At 43.4% G+C, this 24,562-nt stretch overlaps 1 long non-coding RNA gene across 1 annotated transcript; it reads right to left on the minus strand.

Moving 5' to 3' along the window:
- Nucleotides 1–5,057: 5,057 nt before the first annotated feature.
- LOC124987180 (uncharacterized) lies at nt 5,058–24,365 on the minus strand. Its single transcript, XR_007109148.1, has 5 exons — nt 24,203–24,365; nt 23,478–23,605; nt 21,804–21,967; nt 6,949–7,049; nt 5,058–6,389 (listed from the first exon to the last, which is right to left on the minus strand). It is a non-coding gene; the product is annotated as an uncharacterized LOC124987180 (long non-coding RNA).
- Nucleotides 24,366–24,562: the final 197 nt, after the last annotated feature.

The following is a 24,562-nucleotide window of genomic DNA, read 5'->3' on the forward strand; positions in this document are numbered from 1 at the left end:
ATGGAGAGAGGTTCAGGCAGGAGGAAAGAGGGTCTGGGAAGTTTGCTCTCAGACCAGAGCGGTGGTCAGAAGGCCATCTTGGCTGGGACGTGGGAACACAGGCAAGCGCTTGGGAAGACTGGTTTTTTGGGAGCCCAAAGACAAGCCAAAGCCCTTTCCAAGGGACTGGGACACTTCAGGAGAGGCAGCTGCTGGAAGGGAGAGGCAGGCCTGAGCTCAGACCCCAGCTCTCCCACCTACTAGTTTGGGAACTGGGAAATTCCTCAACCCCTCTGGGTCTCACTTTCCTCCGCTGTATAATAAGGAGAATAATCACCTGTTAGGATCATTTTGAAGCGAGGGCCTCGTCCATCTCGTTTTCTGCTGCATGCTCAGCATCTGGCACAAGTTTGTAAACAGAATGAATAATGTCTGAAAAATGCCTGGCAGGGTATCTGACAAATAATAAATGTTTGATGAATTAATTTTCAGGAAAGAAGTTCCACGATCATCTGACTAAGTGTTAGGTTTGGTGCCCGCCAACATTTCTGATGGTTGTCCCTTCCTCTGGGTCCGTGCCACCCTGGTGTCACAGGAAAGAGCTCTGAGTCTGGAGTTGGGGGTGGGGAGGTTTCAGCTGCAGTCCTGACTTTGTGGTTCTGAGGACGCCCACATCCTGCTCCTGGCTACGCCCAGCCCAGCTCTACTGCATCCCCAGGAAGGTCACTAGGGTCTGAGGAAGGACACCAGGACATTGGGCCTCTTGATCAGCTCCAGGTTCTTTCCCTTCCTTCCTGGTCAGCAACTCCACAGAACCTTTGGAATTTTCCACGTGGCCTCTACCATAGACAGAGCATGGTCTCTGGAGCTATATGGCCCGAAACACCCTTAGCCTCTCTGAACTCCATTTCTCTACCTGGATTTAAATTCAGGGCCCAAAGCTCTTCAGCTGTGTTTTAGTCAACTTTTTCGCCACTGAGACTAAAAGGACCCGACCAGAACAACTGTAGAGGAGGAAAATTTTATTTAAGGGCTCACGGTTTCAGAAGTCTCTATCCACAGACAATGGGCTCCATTCCACGGGGCTCAAGGTGAAGCTGAACATCATGGCAGAGTGTGTGGCAGAAGGAAGCAGCTCACATAGTGATCAAGAAGCAGAGAGTGAAGGGCTGGGGAGATAGCTCAGCTGGTAGAGTGCTTGCCTGGAAAGCACAAGGCCCTGAGTTCGATTCCCCAGTACCACCACCAAAAAAAAAAAAAAAAAAAAGCAGAGAGTGAGACTCCACTTGTCAGATACAAAGCCACGCCCCAATTCCCACCTCCTCCAGCCACATCCTGCCACTTCAATTGCCACTCAGTTAATCCCATCGGGGGATTAATTCACTGATTGGGTTGAGACTCTCACAACTCAGTCATTTCTCCTCTGAACCTTGTATTGTCTCACACTTGAGCTTTTGGAGGACACCACATCCAAACCATAACAGGCTGTGTGACTTCGGGAAGAGGATGGGGCTGCTCTTCACTAGTCCATTGGGTGAATGGCACCTGGTTTCCTCACATCAGAGACCACTGGACCCACAGGGATAAATATTTTGAAAAAAAGGATATTGAAGGGAATCTCTGAATCCCTGTCCGTCTTTAGGTTTCACCTTAATAAGCTACCACTAATTTTTGTGGTTCCTCAAATAAATGGCAGCAGCTTTCCCTTCAGCTGTCTTAGAAACTGGTCATATCATCAAGGGCAGCGTGAGGGGAGAAGAGGGCATCAAGGAGAAGACTTTAAGGAGAAGGACTTGGACAGCAACAGCCCCACCAGCAGTCAGTATTCTCTCTCTCTCTCTCTCTCTCTCTCTCTCACACACACACACACACACACACACTCATTCTTACAATGGGTCACATCTCCCGAGTTGTGCATGACCTCAAGCCTAAGCCAGAATAATATAATGATTGAGGGTCCAGACTCCAAGCCACCCAGCTGCCAGCGGGAATCTCAGCTCTGCCTGTTCTAACTGGGTGACCTTGAGCAAAGTCCCCTCTATGAGTTTCTGGCTCCTCGTTTGTGAAAGGGGAAAGTAAGAGTATCCACACCATGAGTCCTGGGTGAGGACTACATGAAACAAGACAGGTACATCAGGAAGGGAGCAAGAGCAAAGTCCGCTTTAGAGGCTGCCACCCTCCCAGGCCGACAGCAAGGTGGCACGTCACACTACCGCGCTGTGATCTTTGTCATCATTCGATGAGAAGCTAAGCTCTGTAAAGACGAAGCCACTGTCAGTACCTTCTTCACCACTCTGTCCCCACCACCCGGGACAGTGCCTGGCACATCATCACTAATCAATAAATATTTGCTTTGTTTTCTTCAATAAATATTTGGAGAACCCATTAGTGACCTGGGAAGCCTGGCTTCTTCTCCCCACATGTGACCTCGGGCACCTCCTCTGGGCTCCCACGACACCGGACACAACAATTCGCACAGGAGCGAGTCCCCGAGCTGACTGCCTCATCATGGATGGATGTCCTTCCCTGTGCTCCACCCTGGCTTCCTGCTACCAACTGTGAGCTCCTTGAGGAAAACTACTGGGTGCTGTAATTCAAAGTGCTTGGCAAGCATTTTCTTGAAAAGTAGATAGCTGCCTCTTTCACACGTGAGATAACTGAGTCCCAGAGGGCTTAACACACTTGCGCAGAGCGAGAGGGGAGTCCTGGTCCCCAGAGGGCGAGAGCAGCACTTCTCTGCCCAGCCCCCCACTGCCCGCTGCCAGGAGATGACTCAGCACGACAGGTCCACTGTCGCCAGCAGCTGCCAGGTGAATGGAGTCAGGAGGATCCAACTGGGTGCTCCCACATTAATTCCACAGCTGCCTGCCTGCCACATGGGAGGGTTACCCATGCCACCATGATGTGCTTTTCATTAAGGCAGGGCTCCCGCGAAGGTAGTCTTTGAAATGTCAATTTTAATTAAAACCCTAATTCTAATAAGCACACCACAGATTAAAGTCAGCCAGAGCAGATTCCTGCTGGGTGAACTTCTCACATGCTTCAGTAGACAAATGTCTCCAGTTAGAGGGTCTGCGCGGGAACACCGGCCCATCAGGCAGCCTCAGCCAGAGAGGGCCTGACTCCAGGCTTCCAAAGACACGGTCCCCAGTGGACGCAGCAGGATGCCAGTCTCAGGTCGGCTGCCAGGATGGAGCTGGGAACTTGACCAAAGAGGGCTGGAGAATTGTCGGCATAGGAAGGGACTCTGAAATCATCCAGTCTATGTCATTTTATAGATGGGGATGTCGAGTCCCAGAGAGAAAAGGAGACAGAGAACTGTTCAAAAGGACCCAGATCTCCTACACCTCCCCACTCTCTCTCCCCATTGGGGCTCTGGTTTTGCCTTGAAGTCGCTGCATGTCGGTGGACACACGTTTGCTTTCTGAGCTCCAAAGCCCTTACCTGTAAAATTGAAGGAGATGGACTAGAGCAGGAGTTCTCAACTTTGACCCCACATCGAACTCACTTGGGGGGCTTTTAAAAACCCCGGCGCCTGGGCCCACCTGAGACCCATTCCTCAGAGCCTCTGAGCGGAACCTCACATAAATGTTTTATAAAGCCCTGCAGGTAATTCCACTGTCCCAGCTTAAATACTTGTTCAGGGAAGTGAGGAGGCATTCCCTGTGGCCTGGACCGCACTTCACGGTAATTCTATTTTACAGCTGTCTTCCCTGTAAACAGAGTGACAGCAGGGCCTGCGTGTAGTGGACGGACTCCAAGTGGACACCAATCATCCCGCCTGCTGCCACCCACACCCATGTGCAGTCCTCGCCTCCTTCACCGTGGCCAGGAACTGTGACTCACTCCTAAAGTACACATTTCGCCAAGGAATGGGGTGTTGGCTCCATGATTTTATCTGATAAGGTGGCGATGCTGTCTCCCTTGCTGTCTTTGAGGAAGCAAGTGGCCGTGTTGGGGAGGGTCACGTGATAAGGAACTGAGGGTGACCTCCACCCTAAGAACTAAGGCTCTTTGACTTCTAACCTGCAAGGGCCTGAACACTACATTAATTTGCAAGTAAAGTCACGCATTGCATAATGACATTTTGTCAAATCCAGACTGCCTATATGACAGTGGTCCTATGGCCGAGTGATGTCATAGCCACTGTAATGCCATAGCAAAATTTATTATTCATGTGTTTATGGAGATGCTGGTACAAACAAACCCACTGCACCACTGGTCAGGTAAAAGCATACCATATACAGGTATGTACAACACATTGCACTTAATGAAAATAATGCTATGGTTTGACTATGGTTTGAGTGTGTGCCCCGAAGTTTCATGGCTGGAAGTATAATAAGTGGGAAGTATAATAGGTGAGGACCAGTGCAAGGTGAACAGGCACAGGGACTCTGCCCTCAGGAGGAATCAATGATGGTTGCACTGAGTAAGCTGGGTGTCACAAGAGTGACTCAGTTCTTGAGAGACCAGTTTGTTTACAAAGTGAGTTCAACCCATGTCCTGGGTCCCTTCTACGCTTGGCTATTTCCCTTTCTACTTCTTTGCCATTTTGTAATGCTGCCAGGGAACCTTCATCAGGATGCCAAAGTGAACCATTTGAACCCTCTGGCCACCAGAATTATGAGTCAAATAAACCTCTTTAGTTTATAAGTTACCCAGCCTCAGTCATTTTATTAGAGCAACATAAAATGAATTAAAAGTTAACACAGTACTATGTTACTGGTTTATTTATTTACCATACTATACTTTTTGTTATTTTATTTTATTATTGTTATTATTTTGGTACTGGGGATTGAACCCAGGGGAGCTTTACCACTGAGCTACATCCCTAGGACTTATTTTCATATTTTGTATTTTGAGAGGGTCTAAGTTGCTGAGGGTCTTGCTAAGTTGCTAAAGCTGACCTTGAGCTTGTGATCCTCCTACCTCAGCCCCCTGAGTTGCTGGGATGACAGGCATGAGCCACCACACCTGGTTATTTTCTGTTATTTAGAATGTACACCTTCTACTTACCTAAAAAAAAAAAATAGAAGTTTCCTGTAAAATAGGCCTTATTCCACCCCCGCAGCCCTGTGCACCTCCTGCTCACCGGGCCTCTCAACTGCATCGTTTTCACTGGGGCTTGATTTAGCCTCACGTTGTTTTGTTCAACACGACCCTAAGCTGCACCCTGTGTGTGCGCCCTCGGGCTCAGGCGTGTGGTAGGCCGCAGCATCGAGGCTGGCTAAGTACACGCCATTCTCTTCTCACGACGAGGACTCACCTACCCAAGATTTCTCAGAACACACGCCTGACCCTAAGTGACGGGTGACAGCAGAGCTTTCCCCAAACCTTCCAGTGAGAACCCCTCCCCGGCTGACACCTCCACGGCAGCCTTGGAGAGGACCCTGCTGACCCCCGCTCAGAGTCCAGGTCCACGGAAACCCCGAGCTCACACGGTGCCATCTTAAGCTGCTCAATTCATGGTCATTCTGTCGGATGACAACAGATGAAAGCCAAACACGCTGACCCTACCTCTTACACCTACTCTGTTCCCGGCATCTAGAATGGCACATAGCACATAGTAGGTGCTCAAAGATAATGGGCAAATAAATGAATTCGTTAAATCATCAGGGTCGTGGCATTAAGTCTTTGGAATCCAACATACGGCCGCCCGTCTTTCCTTTCTCCCTCCTCATCAGAAGCTGACAGCTCCAAATTCAGCACCAGCCCATCAGGCGACAGCTGCCCTCGAAAGCTGTCCCTGTGGGAGAAGAGGGAAGCGCACGCTGCTGTCATGAGGATTGCGGGGACCCAGCCTTCATGAAGTCAACGTGTGGTTCAATAACAGTCCGCGGCGTCAATTGTCACTGTTTTTGATAGGCCCTTGCTTTACCCGAAGAACGCAGGGAGCGCTCCAGGCAAAGGGAGCCATCCTGGCTTCACGGATCTGCAATCATTGCAGAGATGCAGAAGGTGCCGCTGACCACTGTGGGTTGGCCCCGCTCTGTCTGGCTTTTAGGCTGCTGAGGTCAGTCACTCAAAGCCGATGGTCGTGAGGTGCAGCTCTGCCTGGGGCGTTTGCTGCTGCCTTTTGTGGTCTGAACAGCAAGGGCGACTTCTGAGAGTAAAAGGCAGAGCATGCGTCCACTCTTCCTGCTGAGGCTGTGGCCAGTGTCCACCACGCCTGGACAGGGCCAGGACTCTGCAGATTCAGGAGCTGCTCTCTGAGACTATCGGACTTTCCAAGGTCACTTGGGGAGTCACTGATATAGAGCGAGACAGGAGCTGGAGGCAGGACCTCCCTGCCCTCTGCGTGGCTTCAGGCCAGCTTATCTAGAACTCTGCTGACTGGCCCTCTAATAAAATTCAAGTAAATTGAATGGAACTGGGTCTTGAGAATTAGCTGAAGTCCTGCGAGGAAATCCCTAGGAAAGAGCAGAGGGGCTTTCTTAGAGAATATCTGCAGCTGATCCTGGGAAGTGTGCAGGCTGAGCCCCAGGGGCAGAGAAAGCTGCCTGGGCCCCTTCTCTCCCCTCACCCTCACCTGCACCATGGTCTCTCTTGGCTCCTCAGTTTCCTTATCTGCTTACTACATCACAGGCTGGCCATTTCCCTCACCTACCCAAAGCTCGCTGCTAAAGGTTCTGGATCCAAGTGACTTTTGCTCCTTCTTCTCAACAGCTGGGCCTGCTGGAATCCCTCAACAGGGACAGGAAGTACTCACGACAATGACAATAATAACAGAAGTTACCATTTTATGACCACATACCACACGCAATGTGCTTGGTCCTTGTGAACATGAACTCAATATTCACAACCATCCAAGGAGAGAGGACTCATTCCTGTTTTATGATTGAGGAAAATGAGGCCTGAAAAAGTCTCAGCATTTGCTTCATGTCACTCAGAACACTTCTATGTCTATCTATCCTATTATCTGGGGCTGATGCCTAATTTAAAACTCCCCCAATCTTCCTTTGTTCTCACCTGTAAAATAAGAATCAGGCAAGGAATGAGGACTGGCACATTCATTCATTCATGCAGGAAGGGTTTACTGAGAATGAGGTAATGTTTCAAGTGCTGAAGACCTGTATGAGAAAAAGAGACAAATTACTTCCCTTGTGGAGTTTACAATGAAATTATGTAAGTATGTGTACTAGGTAAACTGTAAATACAATGAATGATATGGATATAGTACAATAGAACAATATATGTGGAAATTGACCAAGAAAAGGTTATTAGGAATAGAGAAGTTAAGCCTGAGCTGAGGAGTTAACTATGTGAAGTAGGAAGGGAAAGACTTTCCAGGTAAAGGAAACAGCATGTGCAAAGGCCCTGTGGTGAGTATGGGGAAAGTAGAACAACTAGAAGAGCAGTGAGAGCAAGGAGCAGAGAAGGCAAGAAGAATGTGGTATAAAAAGACATTCAGGCAAGAGACCCACTGTGTGCCTGTCAGGGCTGGCCTGGCCTACCAACTATGAGCAAGACAAATCCTCTAATCTTGCAAGGTTTGTGACCTCCTAGGACAATTCAAAACATAAAATAAACGAGCAAATGAATTAATAAGAATTTTTCAACTATCAGTAAAAGTGACGAAGAAAGTAAAATGAGATGGTCTGACAGCGTCGGCAGTGCCGAGCTAAGGAATTCAGACCAACCCTCCAACCGAAAACAGGAAGAGAAGTTGGACTTGTTTTTGTTTTGAATCTGCTTCAGAATGTGACAGGGCTCAGAAGGGTAGAGAGGATCCACTGGAACAAGAGCCAGGAGTGGGGTCCTTGAGGGAGGTGAGTTCAGAATGTTGTGCCCGAGGACTTTGTAGACCCAATGCAGCCAGGAGGCTGAGACACTGTCCTTTGAGTCTCTCCAGGATGTGAAGACCCAAGTCGACGTCCACGACCCGTCACTGCTGAGTAAAACTCAGAATAGCTACTGAGACAAAGTTGAACCTAGAGCAAGCCAGCTCTGCTCTCAGCGCAGCCTGAATGAGAGAGTTTTTGTCTTAAAAGCAGCCTGTGAAAAATGATGCATCACTTTCAAAGGAGCAAAAATTAGACCAGAAACTCACTTCTCAGAAAAACCAGGAAGACAGAAAACCATGGAATAATGTTTTCAAATGATGAAAGAAAGTATCTGCCAAAGTAACAATATCATCCAACCCCCTCCCCCGCAAAAAATCCTTCAAAACTGAATATAAAGACATTTCATATGAACTCAATTTTGTCTGAAAAAATTACCAGAAGACCTACACCAAAAAAAGAGTAGGGTTGGGGATCTAGCTCAGTTGGTAGAGTGCTTGCCTCGCATGCACAAGGCCCTGGGTTCAATCCCCAGCAACAAAAAAAGAAAAAAAGAAAAGAGTAATGGGTGTTTTTCTAGGCAGAAGAAAAATATCCCAGATAGAAGGTAAGAGAAGTTGGAAGCAATGAAAAGAAATGCAAGAAAAACAGAGTAGAAACAATCAAAAAATGGGGAATACATATTATAGAGAATTAAAAGATAATAAAATGAAATGTGTATTAACTTACACCAATGAATCTGAAAATATGAGGCAAAATGAAAACATTTCTAGTAAAACATAGTTTAGCAAAACAGACACAAAAGGAAATACTATGTCTGAGTAGACTATTCATAATTCATAATTAAAACACTTTCTTAAAGAAAATTCCAGGTTTAGCTACCCAGGCAAATTCTACCAAGTGTATTATATAAACCCTTTCAGAGAATATTTAAAAAGGAACTATTTCTCAATTAATTTTGTGAGACAAGTTATAATCTTGATACTAAACCTTGACACAATGGAATATTACTCAGCCATAAAGAATAATAAAATTGTGACATTTGCTGGTAAATGGATGAAGTTGGAAAATATCATGCTAAGTGAAATAGGCCAAGTCCAAAAAACCAACTCTGATAAGTGCATGTCAATATATAATGAGGGCGGGTGGCAGAGGGAAGAGAAGAATGAAGGAACTTTGAATGGTATAGAAGAAAATGGGGTGGGAGGGGATGGAGGACAGAAAGATAGTCGAATGAGACAGACAGTATTACCCTATGTATATGTATGATCACTTGAATGGTGTGAGTCTACAATGTACAACCATAGAAATGAAAAGTGGTACCCCATTTGTGAACAATGAATCAAAATGAAGACTGTAAAAATAAAAATATTTTAATTAAAAAAAAAAAACGTTGACAAGGATAATACAAGAAAGGAAAATTACAACCAATCTCACTAGTGAATATAAATGCAAAAATCTAATTGAAATATTAACAAAATTATTCCAGCAATAGAGAATTAGGATATAAGTGACCGATAGCTCATCATGTAGAGAGCTCGCCCAGTGTGTGCACGGACCCGGGTTTGAATCCCCCAGCACCTGGGAGAAGAACCAATAAGCCAAGAATTAGGATATAAACCCCAATATATACAGGGGTATGTATAAGGATATAAGGGAAGCAGAGGATATCTGTTTCTTGGTGAGGCAGTTTTGCTGCTTATTGCTTCCCTGCTGTTTACCCCATTTGTCTGCTGTGATCGCCTGCAGTCAGCCAGCATATCGACACCTTTTTTGAGTGCAGATTGCTCACTGTCAGGCGCCTATCATCCACCATTTGCCTGCCTCTCGCCTGTCCATCGCCTGCCTTACACCTATCCATCACCCAACGTACGAGGTTCACCTCCTGATCGTCCGACAACAGTCAGCAAACTGATCACCGACCCCCAGTGGAGCACCAGCTGCCTGCTGCTGCCTGGAAGTTCACTGTTACTGTACCTGCAGGTTTGATTACACGTGGCTGCCGCCATTTTGAGACAACAGCCAGGCCCCGTAGGACCCCTGGCCAGACTGACTGAGCCCGGTCTCCAGGATCCCTCAGCCCAAACGATCACTCCCTGCCTCTGGGCCCTCACATCAACTGACTGATCCCTGCCGCCAGGACCCCCAGACCAACTGACTGCGCCCTATCACCGGGACCCCAGACTGACTGATTGCACCCGGCCTCCAGGATCCCACAACCACACCAAACACACCCGACCTCCAGGACCCCTGCCTGACCAACCGCATCCCACCTCCAGCTGACCACATCCACCCCTGAGCTGCAGCTCCCCATTTACCAACACATTTCAAAGCCAGAGCGGCCATCCTGGATAATCCTGGAAGCTGTAGCTCTGATCTTTAGGTGAGGCAAATCCCATCCTGCGACGCCTGCTAGAGGCTTGAAGCTCATTGTCAGGTACCTCTTATGCATCAGGCTACTGAACTCTGGGAGGTTTCATTACTATATGATTGTTAGACTGTAGATTTTCTTTTTTCTCCTTATTGAAAAATTTAAGTTTTTATTTCTTTACTTTTCTTGCTCTCTTTTCCTTTTGTTTACCTGTTCCCTCAGAGTCTCTTTCTCCCTTTTTGCATGCTAACATCCAATTTCTTTTGATTACACTCTCACCCTTTCTATTATCTATAACTTCTGTATATTCTTTTCTTATCCCATTAGCAGCCACATTCTACATCCCTCTGCATCCTCTTTGTCCTCCATTTGAAACTGCAGACCTTATTATTGCAAATCTGTTTGTTTTACTGAAGATAATATTTGAACTCATTCTGTTTATTATGACAATTTTTTATTGTCCTCATAGGGGCTATTTGGTCTAGGATTGCATAGTATCTGAATTGGGCACTGCTAATATTGATCTCCCCTTAAAGAAAAGGTTTTGGAAACCTATAGGGCCACTATAAGCCTATGGGGGGAAATCTGCAATACCCCAGATCTGCACTGCTAGAGGGGAAGATACATGAACAACATGAAAAAACAAGGGAAGAAAATCATTCAAACAAATCTATATTCTATATTAATAGAATCCAAGGACAGTATGTTAGAAAAAATGTCAGAAAAGGACTTCAGATACATGATTAAGATGATTCGTGAAGCAAAGGATGAGATAAGAGAGCAAATGCAGGCAATGAATGATAATACCAATAAGCTGAAAGAGCAAGTGCAGGAAGCAAAAGATCATTTCAACAAAGAGATAGAGATTCTCAAAAAAAAAAAAAAAAAAAAAAGAATGGAATTCCTTGAAATGAAGGAAACAATAAACTAAATAAAAAAAACTCAATGGAAAGCATCACCAAAAGACTAGACCACTTGGAAGACAGAACCTCAGACAATGAAGACAAAATATTTAATCTTGAAAATAAAGTTGCCCAAACAGAGAAGATGGTAAAAAATCATGAACAGAATCTCCAAGAACTATGGAACATCATGAGAAGTCCAAATTTAAGAATTATTGGGATTGAGGAAGGCACAGAGATACAAACCAAAGGAATGAACAACCTATTCAATGAAATAATATCAGAAAATTTCCCAAACCTGAAGAATGAAATGGAAAATCAAATACAAGAGGCTTATGGAACACCAAATGCACAAAATCACAACAGATCCACACCAAGGCACATTATAATGAAAATGCCTAACATTCAAAATAAAGATAGGATTTTGAAGACTGCGAGAGAAAAGCATCAGATTACATAGAGGGGAAGACCAATACAGATAGCAGCTGACTTCTCAACCCACACTCTAAAAGCTAGAAGGTCCTGGAACAACATATTTCAAGCTCTGAAAGAACATGGTTGCCAACCAAGAATCCTATACCCAGCAAAACTAACCTTCAGATTTGAAGATGAGATAAAATCCTTCCATGATAAACAAAAGTTAAAAGAACTTACAAATAGAAAGCCTGCACTACAGAATGTTCTCAACAAAAGATTCCATGAGGAGGAAATGAAAAACAACAATGGAGGTCAGCAAAGGGAGGAACTACCTTAGAGAAAAACCACTCAAAGGAGAAACCAAGCCAACTTAAAAGCCAAAAATAAGCCCAAATGACTGGGAATACAAATCATATCTTAATAATAACCCTGAATGTTAATGGCCTAAACTCATCAATCAAAAGACATAGACTGGCAGAATGGATTAAAAAGAAAAATCCAACAATATGCTGCCTGCAAGAGACTCATCTCATAGAAAAAGACATCCACAGACTAAAGGTGAAAGGATGGGAAAAAACCTACCACACACATGGACTCAGTAAAAAAGCGGGGGTTTCCATCCTTATATCAGATAAAGTGGACTTCAAGCCAAAGTTAGTCAGAAGGGATAAAGAAGGACATTTCATACTGCTTAAGGGAACAATAAATCAGGAAGACATACGATAGTAAATATTTATGCCCCAAACAATGGTGCATCCCTGTACATCAAACAAATCCTTCTCAATTTCAGGAATTGACCTGAACATAGACCACAACACAATAATTCTGGGTGACTTTAACACACCGCTGTCACCACTAGATAGATCTTCCAAACAAAAACCAACCAAAGAAGACATAGAACTCAATAACACAATCAATAACCTAGACTTAATAGACATATATAGAATATTTCACTCATAAATGAGCAGATTCACTTTCTTCTCAGCAGTACATGGAACCTTTTTGAAAATAAACCATATGTTATGCCACAAAGCAGCCCTTAGGAAATGCAAAAAAATAGAGATACTACCTTGTGTTCTATCAGATCATAATGGACTGAGAATAGAAATCAATGACAAAAACCAGAAATTACTCCAACACCTGGAGACTAAATAATGTTATTGAATGAAACATGGATAACAGAAAACATCAGGGAGGAGATTAAAAAATTCTTAGAGGTCAATGAGAATGATGATACAACATATCAAAATCTCTGGGACACTAGGAAAATGGTACTAAGAGAAAAATTCATTGCATGGAGCGCATTCCAGAAAAGAATGAAAAGTCAACAACTAAATGACCTAACATTACAGCTCAAAGCCCTAGAAAAAGAAGAACAGAATAATAGCAAAAGTAGTAGAAGACAGGAAATAATTAAAATCAGAGCTGAAATCAATGAAATTGAAACAAAAGAAACAATTCAAAAAATTGACAAAACAAGAAGTTGGTTCTTTGAGAAAGTAAACAAAATAGACAAACCCTTAGTCACACTAACAAAGAGAAGGAGAGAAAAAACTCAAGTTACTAAAATTCGTGATGAAAAAGGAAATATCATGACAGACCCCACTGAGATACATAACATAATAAGAAGCTACTTTGAAAATCTGTATTCCAACAAAATAGAAACTACCAAAGACATTGACAAATTTCTAGAGACATATGCTCCTCCCAAACTGAACCAGGAGGACATACACAATTTAAACAGATCAATATCAAGCAATGAAATAGAAGAAGCCATTAAAAACCTACCATCCAAGAAAAGTCCAGGACCAGAAGGATTCTCAGCCGAGTTCTACAAGACCTTCAAAGAAGAACTCATTCCAATACTTCTCAAAGTATTCCAGGAAATAGAAAAGGAGGGTACCCTACCAAACTCATTCTATGAAGTTAATATCACCCTCATACCCAAACCAGGCAAAGACACATCAAGGAAAGAAAATTTTAGACCAATATCCTTTATGAATATAGATGCAAAGATCCTTAACAAAATATTGGCAAACCGTATCCAAAAACATATTAAGAAAATCGTGCACCACTATCAAGTGGGGTTCATCCCTGGAATGCAAGGATGGTTTAACATCCGAAAATCAATAAACATAATCCATCATGTCAATAGACTTAAGGATAAGAATCATATGGTTATTTCAATTGATGCAGAAAAAGCATTTGACAAAATACAATACTCCTTCATGCTCAAAACACTAGAAAAAATAGGCATAGTAGGAACATAGCTGACATTGTAAAGGCTATTTATGCTAAGCCCATGGCCAGCATCATTCTTAATGGAGAAAAACTGAAACCATTCCCTTTAAAAACGGGAACAAGACAGGGATGTCCTCTTTCACCACTTCTATTCAACATTGTCCTCGAAACTCTAGCCACAGCAATTAGGCAGATTAAAGAAATTAAAGGGATATGAATAGGAAGAGAGGAACTTAAGCTGTCACTATTTGCTGATGACATGATTCTATATTTAGAGGATCCAGAAACCTCCTCCAGAAAATTTCTAGACCCCATCAATGAATTCAACAAACTTAATAGCAGGCTATAAAATCAACATGCATAAATCTAAAGCATTTTTATACACAAGCGACGAAACAGTTGAAAGGGAAATGAGGAAAACAACTCCATTTGCAATAGCCTCAAAAAAAAAACAACAACAACAACAAAAAAAAACACTTGGGAATCAATTTAACCAAAGAGGTAAAAGTTCTCTACAATGAAAACTACAAAACATTGAAGAAAGAAATTGAGGAAGACCTTAGAAGATGGAAAGATCTCCCATGTTCTTGGATAGGCAGAATTAATATTGTTAAAATGGCCATACTACCAAAAGTGCTATACAGATTCAATGCAATTCCAATTAAAATCCCAATGATGTATCTTACAGAAATAGAGCAAGCAATCATAAAATTCATCTGGAAAAATAAGAAACCCAGAATAGCTAAAGCAATCCTTAGCAGGAAGAATGAAACAGGGGGTATTGCAATACCAGAACTTCAACTATACTACAAAGCAATAGTAACAAAAATGGCATGGTATTGGCACCAAAATAGACAGGAAGATCAATGGTACAGAATAGAGGACACAGCACAAACCCAAATAAATACAATTTTCTAATAGTAGACAAAGGTGCTAAAAATATGCAATGGAGAAAAGATAGCCTCTTCAACAAATGGTGCTGGGAAAACTGGAAATCCATATGCAACAGAATGCAACTAAACCCCTATCTCTCACCCTGCACAAAAATCAACTCACAATGGATCAAGGACCTTGAAATCAGACCAGAGACCCTGCATCTTATAGAACAAAAAGTAGGTCCAAATCTTCACCTTGTTGGCTTAGGATCAGACTTCCTTAGCACGACTCCCATAGCACAAGAAATAAAAGCAAGAATCAATAACTGGGATAGATTCAAACTAAATAGCTTTCTCTCAGCAAAGGAAACTATCAGCAATGTGAAGAGAGAGCCTACAGAGTGGTAGAATATATTTGCCACTCATACTTCAGATAGAGCACTAATTTCCAGAATATATAAAGAACTCAAAAAACTCTACACCAAGAATACAAATAACCCAATCAACAAATGGGCTAAGGAGATGAACAGACACTTGACAGAAGAAGATCTACAAGCAATCAGCAAACATATGAAAAAACGTTCACCATCTTTAGTAATAAGAGAAATGCAAATCAAAACTACACTAAGATTCCATCTCACCTCAATTAGAATGGTGACTATCAAGAATAGAAGCAATAATAGGTGTTGGAGAGGATGTGGGGGAAAAGGTACACTCATACATTGCTGTTGGGGCTGCAAATTAGTGCAGCCACTCTGGAAAGCAGTGTGGAGATTCCTTAGAAAGCTTGGAATGGAACCACCATTTGACCCAGCTATCCCACTCCTCGGCTTATACCTAAAGGACTTAAAATCTGCATACTACAGAGATACAACCACATCAATGTTCATAGCTGCTCAATTCACAATAACCAGACTGTGGAACCAACCTAGATGTCCTTCAATTGATGAATGGATAAAGAAACTGTGGTATACATATACAATGGAATATTACTCAGCTATAAAGAATGATAAAATTATGGCATTTGCAGGCAAATGGATGAAATTGGAGAATATCATGCTAAGTGAGATAAGCCAATCTCAAAAAAAACAAAGGACAAATGATCTCACTGATAAGCGGATGATGACACATAATGGGGGATGGGAGGGAGGCAAAAATGGAGGAAGGAGGGACTGTATAGAGGGAAAAGAGGGGTGGAAGGGTTGGGGGGAAGGAAAAAATAACAGAATGAATCAAACATCATTACCCTATGTAAACGTATGATTATGCAAATGGTATGCTATTACTCCATGTACAAACAGAAACAACATGTATCCCATTAGTTTACAATAAAAATAAATTTAAAAAAATAAATAATGTAGGAGAAGAGCAAAAGAAAGAAAATGGAAGGACTTTTAGCCTCTGCTCCCATTAAATGAGCTGTTCTATAAGCTCAAGCAGTCAAAAAAAAGGATACGAGGATACTTTGAGTTTATCCTGGATGCCAGGTTAGTATAGCACTTAAAAATCAGAAGAGTTCAGTATGTTAACTGAATAAAGGAGAAAAGTCAACTGAGAATCATAACAGGTACAGAAAATGCATATGATAAACTGCATTAGTCATAATATAAAACTCTTAGAAAATCAGAAATAAAGAAATTTCCTCACTTGTATAAAAAGTGTCTAGAAAAATATCTTAGAACAAACATCTCACTTACTGGTAAAATATTGTTTTCTTTGAGATGTGCAATACAGGAAAGATGGCTGCTATTCCCATTTCTAGTCAACAGTATACTGAAAATCTTAGCAAATATAGTAATACAAGAAAAGTTAACAGAAGGACTGGGAAGTACAAAATACAATTATCATTATTTGCATTTGATATAACTATTCTGTATATAGAAAGAGTTCCTAAGAATCTGTTTATCAATCACCCATGCCAAAACAAAACAAAATAAAACTGATTATCAGGTGTATCACAGATCCAAAGCTGAAAGGTAAAACAACAGAGCTGTAAAAAAGGATACCATGAGGCCAGATGTGGTGGCCCAGCCTCAGCAACTTGGAAGGCTGAGGCAGAAGGATCACAAGTTCAAGGTCAGACTGGGCAACTTAGTGAGATCCTGTCTCAAAATAAGAAACAAAAAGGGCTGGGATATAACTCAATGGTAGATCACTGCTCAGCCTCTATGAGACCCTGGGTTCCACTCCCAGTACTGAAAAAGAGAAATAGAAGAATTTCCTATAAGAGAAAGAATTTTTTTAAAAAATAGTACACTAATCATAAAAAGAAAAAAGCAGAAATTTGATTACATATGCACTGAAATTTAGAACCTCTGTTCATCAAATGAAATTGTTTAGAAAACAAAAAGGCAAGCCACTGAGTGGAAGAAGATACATGCAAAAATTGCCCCTGACCAAGGGTTCACAGTCTGAATATATAAAGAACTGCCACAAATCAATAAATTAAAGAAAGACAAGAGGTTTGAAATAGAATCTAACTAAAGAGAGTATCCCAATGACTGAGAAATAAAAAGTTCTCAACCTCATTAGTCATCAGGGAATGCAATTAAAACAATAATGTAAGACCACTGGGTACTGTATATGTGATACCACTGTCTACTTACTAGAACAGCTAATACTAAAAAGACCTACAATACCAGAACATAGTGAGAATGTGCCATAATAGGAACTCTCGTGTGTTGCTCATGAGAGTATTATCGGAACAACCATTTTGGAAAACTTCCATCTACGTTCCCTATGACCTAGAAATTCCTTCCCTATATAACGTGCCCAATAGAAATTTGTGCACAGTGGCACCAATAAGTTTGTATAAAATTTTCACTGTCATATTTACTATTTGTAATAGCTTGAAACTGGAAACAACCTAATCATATATCAAGAGAAGAATGGATATATAAGTTGTGACAGATGCATATAATGGAATATTATGCAGCCAATAGAAATGGATAAACTACAACATGTACAGCAAATATCATGTGGAATTAATGAAGCTGGACACCAAAGAGTAGGTACTGTGGGATTCCGTTTGGATAAGTTCAACAGTGTGTAAAACCACATTTGAGTGCATCTTCAGGTGGTAAAAATACTGTATAAAAAACAAATTATATTAGGGAGTTTCCATCCATGAGAACGAAACCAACACCCAAGTTATTTGAATAGTTAGTATTTAATTTAAAAATCATTAATCAGAAGTTAAAGGACTGAGAAGATGGCCTGGGTTGGTAGCAGTAGGTACTGCGGGAAGCAGCGGGGGCAGGGGGAACAGAGGCAGGGCTTTGGAATGACGAAAGCTTGCTCTCTGGAGCTGCGCTGACACATTTTAGAGGCGGGTGCTGGTGTCTCTGAAGGGGCATCAGGAGCTTGTTCCTGACAGCCCTGGAAAACCACAAACTGGAACCAACTTCTGCTACCCAAATAAACTGCTTAGTGGTGGCAAAACTGACAGATACAAAAAAGCAAATGGGAAAAACCACGTCCTTTTCCTGTCTCCAGGCTGGTCATCTCCCCATAGCGCCCCCTACAGGCAGAGTCTAAGAGGGTCCCAGCCTTAGCATCACCAAGCCAAGATCAGGAGGGCAGGCTTAAAGCCTGAAGACCATAGCTCAGTGGTCAGCATGGACAGGATTACCAACAGGTCAGGCAGTGGTCATCTTCAGGAAAGAGGCAACCCTGGGAGGAGACATTCAGGGACAGAGGAGATCTTTCCAGGGTGCAGGCAATGTTTTATTTCTTAATGATGGAGAAGGTGATAACGCAGGTATAGGGGTTATAATCACCCGCTATGCTGCACACACATGATCTATGTGCCTTGCTCTTTCTCACAACTAAAAATGAAATACAGCTGCTAGTGGAAAAGTTGGGCATGGAGGACAGTGGGACCATAGACTGGAAGGCCAGAGAGACCTCTCTGAGGGTGGACTAGTGGAGCCCAGCTTGGATAAAAGGAGGGACTAACAGGGCGAGGTAGAACATTACATCCCACGAGCGCGAAACTGGTGGCAGCATACAGGGTAAGGAGCAGAGGCAGAAGGCAGCTGCGGCAGAAGTTACAGGAGCAAGATGAGGGGGGCCTGGCTTTGGGGGTGGCCAGGTGCAGGTGAGGCAAAGCAGCCAGAGACACAGCGGCCCCTCCCCCACTGGAGGGCCAAGGAAAGGCACCGAGCACCTTGCCATACTGAACGCTCCCCTCTTCAGTCTCACTCTCCTGGAAAACATCCCTAAGCAAGAGGCGATTCTAGGACAAAGGAGCGCGCAGATGGACTGGCTCCAGAGAGAGTCCCTGAAGTTTCCGAGCCCACTGCAGCCTGCCTTCCTGCAGCTGGCAGATGTTTGTGGAGAGCACAGAAAGCTCTAGGCTCCTGCTGTCTCATTCCACTCTTTCTCTCTTTCCTTTCTGCTTTCCTCTTTCAACCTTTCTTTTCCTACTAATTCCTTACTCTCCCTTTTCCTTTCCTTCTTCCCTCCACACACTTACCATCCACGATCAGACAAAACACACGTGTAAATAAACATAGGTACCCACGTGTCCACCTCTTACTTGTACCTTACTCACCCCACACACATTCCAATACACATAAGTATGTAGCTTCATTCATACACAGCTCTGGAATATTCCCCTTATGCTTGCCACAAGTTCAGCCTTCAAGTTCATAGCCTCCTTGCAAGTCATTGCGGCCCTATTTTATGGGTAAAGAACTTGAGTCTCAGAGATGTTGAAAAATTTCTTCAAGGTCACCAAGCTGGGAAGTGACAGAGCTGAGACTAGCACTCAGGTGTGCACGGATGGCTCTGACTGTGCTGTGGCCACACCCTGCTCTCCCCACACTTGCAAACATGGCACACACAGATACATGCAGCAAACACACCTATGTACATTCATAGTTACCTCCTGTATACTCTGGTTACCCCACCTTCCTTCTTCCTTCCTTCCCTCCCTCTCTCCCTCTCTTCCTCCCTCCCTTCCTTCCATCCTTCTTTCCTCCTTTCCTTCCTTCCTTCCCTCCTTCCTTCCTTTGGGAAGGGAGTGCTAAGGACCAAACCCAGGACCTCATGCATGCTAAGTAAGTCCTCCATCGCTGAGCTACACTCCCCACCTTCATTTCTACCCACGTGGGTTCTTATGCACGCACCCAAACATGGAAGTTCATTGACATGCAGTCAGTGGGTCTAAGGAGAGATCTGTCTTTCTGGTCATTCTTTGGCTTTCCTGTAGCTAAGGCTTGTAAATTGTACATCCTAGTTCCTCACAAACGCCCAGAGGACTTGGTTCAATAGATCTGCCTGACAGGTAGAAGACAAATGGTAGACGTGAGCACTTCTGCTGTGTGTCTGGTTTTCGCAGGTCTTTCTACCTCATCTCAGGTCGTGGGCCCTTCTCGCAATACCGTGTGAGTAGACCTGGAAGAAACTATCGTTCCCATTTTATAGTTGGGGAAACTGGACACCAGCATATTCAGACATCTCATCCTATCAAGGCCTTCACTTCCTTTCACTACCAAAAGAGACAAAGAACAAGCTCCTTCTACCTTGACTTTAGAAAGCCCACTACCCTCTCCCAAGTGATTTTATGAGAACCTGAAAGGAGGATGTAAATGTCCATCAGTCCTTCCTGGCTGCCCCATGTCACATCCCACCTCTAGCAGTATCTTGCCTCTGCTGGTTATCTCTACTTCCTTGTAACCTCTGGTCCAAATTTCTGGCATTTGTCTTTCTGAGAAAAGATACCAGCCCTCCCTTAACGGACAAAGCACATCTCTTTAGATTTTCAGGTTACAGATCAGAGAGCACCTATTTCAAATAAGCATCAAAAAGATTGACGTCGTATTCTACCCCAAAGTAGGGTACCTGCAGGTGAGCTAATTCAGTGACTCAGCAACATTACCTAGGACACAGGTGCGCCTGCTTTCTCCTTCCGCCACCCTCAAGGGCATTGGTTTTGTTCCAAAGCTAACTGTTTCCTCCAGGTCATAAGATGCTTGACACTATTCTAGACACCACTCCAAGAAACAACACCCAGCAAAAAGAAGAGGTCTTTTCTTCTTGTGCCTCTCTATGTAAGAGCAAGGAAACCCTTTCTAGAAGTCCCTTACATCTCACTGTACAGATTGTAGTCACACGAGGAAACTTTGTGTGCTACTGATATGTTCCTTATTTTTATTGTAGTGATGACTTCACAGATGTGAATCTGTATTATATTGTATATTTTAAATATGTGCAATATATTGTATGTCAATTATGCCTCAATAAAGCTGTACATAAAGTATCAATTAGCAAATATATGAAAAAATGTTCAACATCTCTAGCAATTAGAGAAATGCAAATCAAAACTACTCCAATCAGAATGGCAATCATCAAGAATACAAGCAACAGTAAATGTTGGCAAGGATGTGGGGGAAAAGGTACACTTATACATTGCTGGTGGAACTGCAAATTGGTGCCACCGTTATGAAAAACAGTATGGAGATTCCTCAGAACTCTTGGGATGGAACCACCATTTGACCCAGCTATCCCACTCCTTGGTCTATACCCAAAGGACTTAAAATCAGCATACTACAGAGATATAGCCACATCAGTGTTTATAGCAGCTCAATTCAAAATAGCTAAACTATGGAACCAAAGTAGGTGCCCTTCAACAGATGAATGGATAAAGAAAACGTGGTATATATACACAATGGAATATTACTCAGTTTTAAAGAAGAATGAAATTATGGCACTACAGGTAAATGAATGGAGTTGGAGAATATCATGCCAAGCAAAATAAGCCAATCCCCAAAAAATCAAAGACTGAATATTTCCTCTGATATGTAGATGCTAATTCACAATAAGGGGGAGGGGCTAGGGAAGAATAGAAATACTTTGGATTAGACAGAGGGCAGTGAAGGGAGGGGAGTGGGGATGGGGGTAGGAATTATAGTAGAATGAATTGGACCTTATCACCCTGTGTACATATATGGTTTCATGACCAGGGAATTCTACATCATGTACAACCAGAAGAATGAGAAGTTATACTCCATTTATGTTTGATGTGTCAAAATGCATTCTACTGTCATGTATAACTAATTAGAACAAATTTTAAAATGTAAAATAGTTAAAATATTATTTCCCACTATCCCTCAGTCTTTCCAGTTTTCAGATTCACATGTATCTGTCTTTTTCTGAACATTTACAGACATTATTGTACCCATAGAATGAATGAACACATATATATAGAGAGAGAGAGAGAGAGTATTGTTACCGGTTTGTTGTTATATAAAAGTCGCATCGTTTGTATTATGTTGCAGCTTGATTTTGTTGATTTTGGAATAATTCCTGGAGCTCCTTATTCTTATGAACCGCGTGGTATTGCAGGATCCTGGTATGTCATGATTTACTCCCAGCTTTTCTCTATTTCGCACAGACCTGCAACAAGCAACCTCAGGCCTCAGTACAGTATAGATTCTAGAGCAGTAAGGCTCGTGCAAACCTCCGTGCCCTCCAAAGTGGCTGCACCCACCAGCAGTGGCTGAGAGCACACGTATTCCCACACCCTCCTCGACATCTGACATTATGAAAGGTCTCTTTGCCAGCTGATGGGTGAAAAATGCTATGTCATTATTTTAATTTGCATTTGGGGGAGGGCCTCCTCAGCAGAGGTTCCTGAGCCCCAGTCTCAGGCATTCTGACCTTAGATCCAAGAATGGTCAGGATTTCCCCAGGAGATGGGAGTGAGGCTTGGAGAACTGGTGTCCCTGCCAGCTCTGCCCTGTGTCCCTGGAACTCACGTTTCCTCCTGGGACGAGGACTTGTTCATGCCGCGTTTGCCACCTAAAGTGCTGTTTTCTCCACAGGAGAAGAACGTTAGGACCTCGGAAGGCCTGGCAACTCGTTTGACCCATGGAGCCACATTCTTGCTGTCACATTGAGGAATTCCTAATTCCCAGGAAGAAGGGTTTGAACAGTTCTGCAAATGTATTTGTTTGCTGGGCATTGAGCCGCTCTTTTTGGTCATGTGACCTGCTGGCTCCTTTACACCTCACAACCACCTTGGGAAGTATTATTGTCCCCATGTTACAGTTGAGGAGGGAACTACAGCCCAAGAGACAACAATTTGTCCGAGGTCACCAAAGAAGCCCTATCCCTGATTTATCTGGCTCTTTGGAGCCAGGCATTATACAATTACATATTATGCCACATATCATTATATGAGCTGCCTACAAATTCGGGAGTCTTAGGTGTGACCATAAGCTCAGGCCAGGGCCTCCTTTCCACAGATGCCAGAGAAGCCTGGTCACCTTAGCTCCCAATCCTCAATTCCTGCCTGAACTACTCAGGTTCCTGACTCCTGGAAGCCTCTGAAAGGTGAAAATATTTCCTGGAAAGAGTCCTCTTTTGTCTTACTTAGCATCCGATAGCTTATTTGAGGCAATCCTGGAGAACTGTTGACTGGGAATAGGAGCTGGCAGGGAGGCGGTCGGGGTAGAGGGAGAGAATGAATGAGCGGAGCCCTCTGACCCTTCCTGCGGCTCCCGTCTTCTGGGACTAACGTGGAAGAAAAGAGCAAAAGTGACTTGTCTCCCTGCATCCCAATCAGTTTCTCAAGTCTTTTTTTAAATTCTGAGAAACCTTAAAAGGACAGTATCCACCATCTAAAAAAATGACCATTCAAAAAAAAAAGAAAAGAAAAAAAAAAGATCAGATTTCTTTTACTTTTTAAACAAAATAAGCAACATGTTGCTTATATAAAGATGAAATCCTCTTGGTTCCTCTTCCGGGTCTCATTTCCTTCCCACCTCCTTCCTCAGCAACCTCAGTTACAAATTTAGATTATTTTTTGCCCAAATCACTTTACCCTTATCAGTATCTATTAAGTGCGTGTATCACAAGCAAATACAAATAAAATGTAGTTGAAATAAATGGTGTAATACTGTACCGGTTACTCTGCTGCCTGCTTTTCTCTTCTTTTGCTACGCCGCAGAGAGTTCTTTTAAAGTTAAGAATTGTGTCTTATCTCATCTCTGCGTCCCTGGTTGTCTTGTACACTGTGCATGCTTAATAAATCTGGAAGGGAAGGAGAGTGGGATGGAGGGAGGGAGAGGGGAAGGAAGGAAGACCAGTCCACAGGGCCCGCCTCGCGTCAAAACTCCTTGTGTGACTGCCAATTAAAGTGGGGCGAAGGAAGACCAGTAATGACAAAGGTGCAAGTCCTCCCCACCGCTGTGTCCCCGACTCTGAGGACCGTACCTGTCGGCCTCTGCAGTGGAGAGATCCGCCCCCAGGGAGCCCCAGGCCTGACTGCGAGAAGTTCCAGGCCACACAGCTGCCTAATGCGCTTAGCTCAACTGTGGCTAAACTCTCACCGGTCATAAATCAACCAGCCAAGGCTGAAGCCTGCATTACTCTCTATCTCTCAAAACCCCTCAAGGATTTGGGAAATTAGCTGCCAGTTCAAACACTTGTCTCCCCTGCTTTCCTTCCCTCATTCCATCTTTGTCTCTGTCAACCACGGGGCGGCCCTGGCTGTCCGTCTCTGCCTCTCTGAGTGTCTTTCTCACTGAGTGTCTCTCTCGCCTCGGCCTCTGCCTCCCTTTCCTCAGCTCCTGCTTCTACCTGCCCCTCTCTCCCCATTTGCTCCCCAGAGTCCTGCTGAAGTCATACCTCCAGGATCCCAGCTGAACCATCGATCTCTCCATTACTGCTGTTCTGTCCCTCTTGCTTTTAAGAATGCTTTTTATGGTGGCTTCTAGCACAAACAGCTGTTGGAGCTTGTTTGAAAAAATCTCCGGGAGCAGATGCTCTGGCATCCCTTTAGATTCTTCTTTCCTCTGCAGTTGAGATGGGCTGGGGAAGAAATCCATCCATTCATTAGCTCATTAAACAAACATTGACTGAGCCCCTATTATGTGCCAGTCACTGAGGGGGCTGTTGGGGAGATAACAATAGGTAAACAGCCCTTAAAGAATTTATAATCTAGGGTGGGGAGAGAGGGATACATAAATCGAGTAACCACTCAAAATA

This window comes from Sciurus carolinensis, chromosome 6 (genome assembly GCF_902686445.1).
Source record: "Sciurus carolinensis chromosome 6, mSciCar1.2, whole genome shotgun sequence".
Taxonomy (NCBI): Eukaryota; Metazoa; Chordata; class Mammalia; order Rodentia; family Sciuridae; genus Sciurus; species Sciurus carolinensis.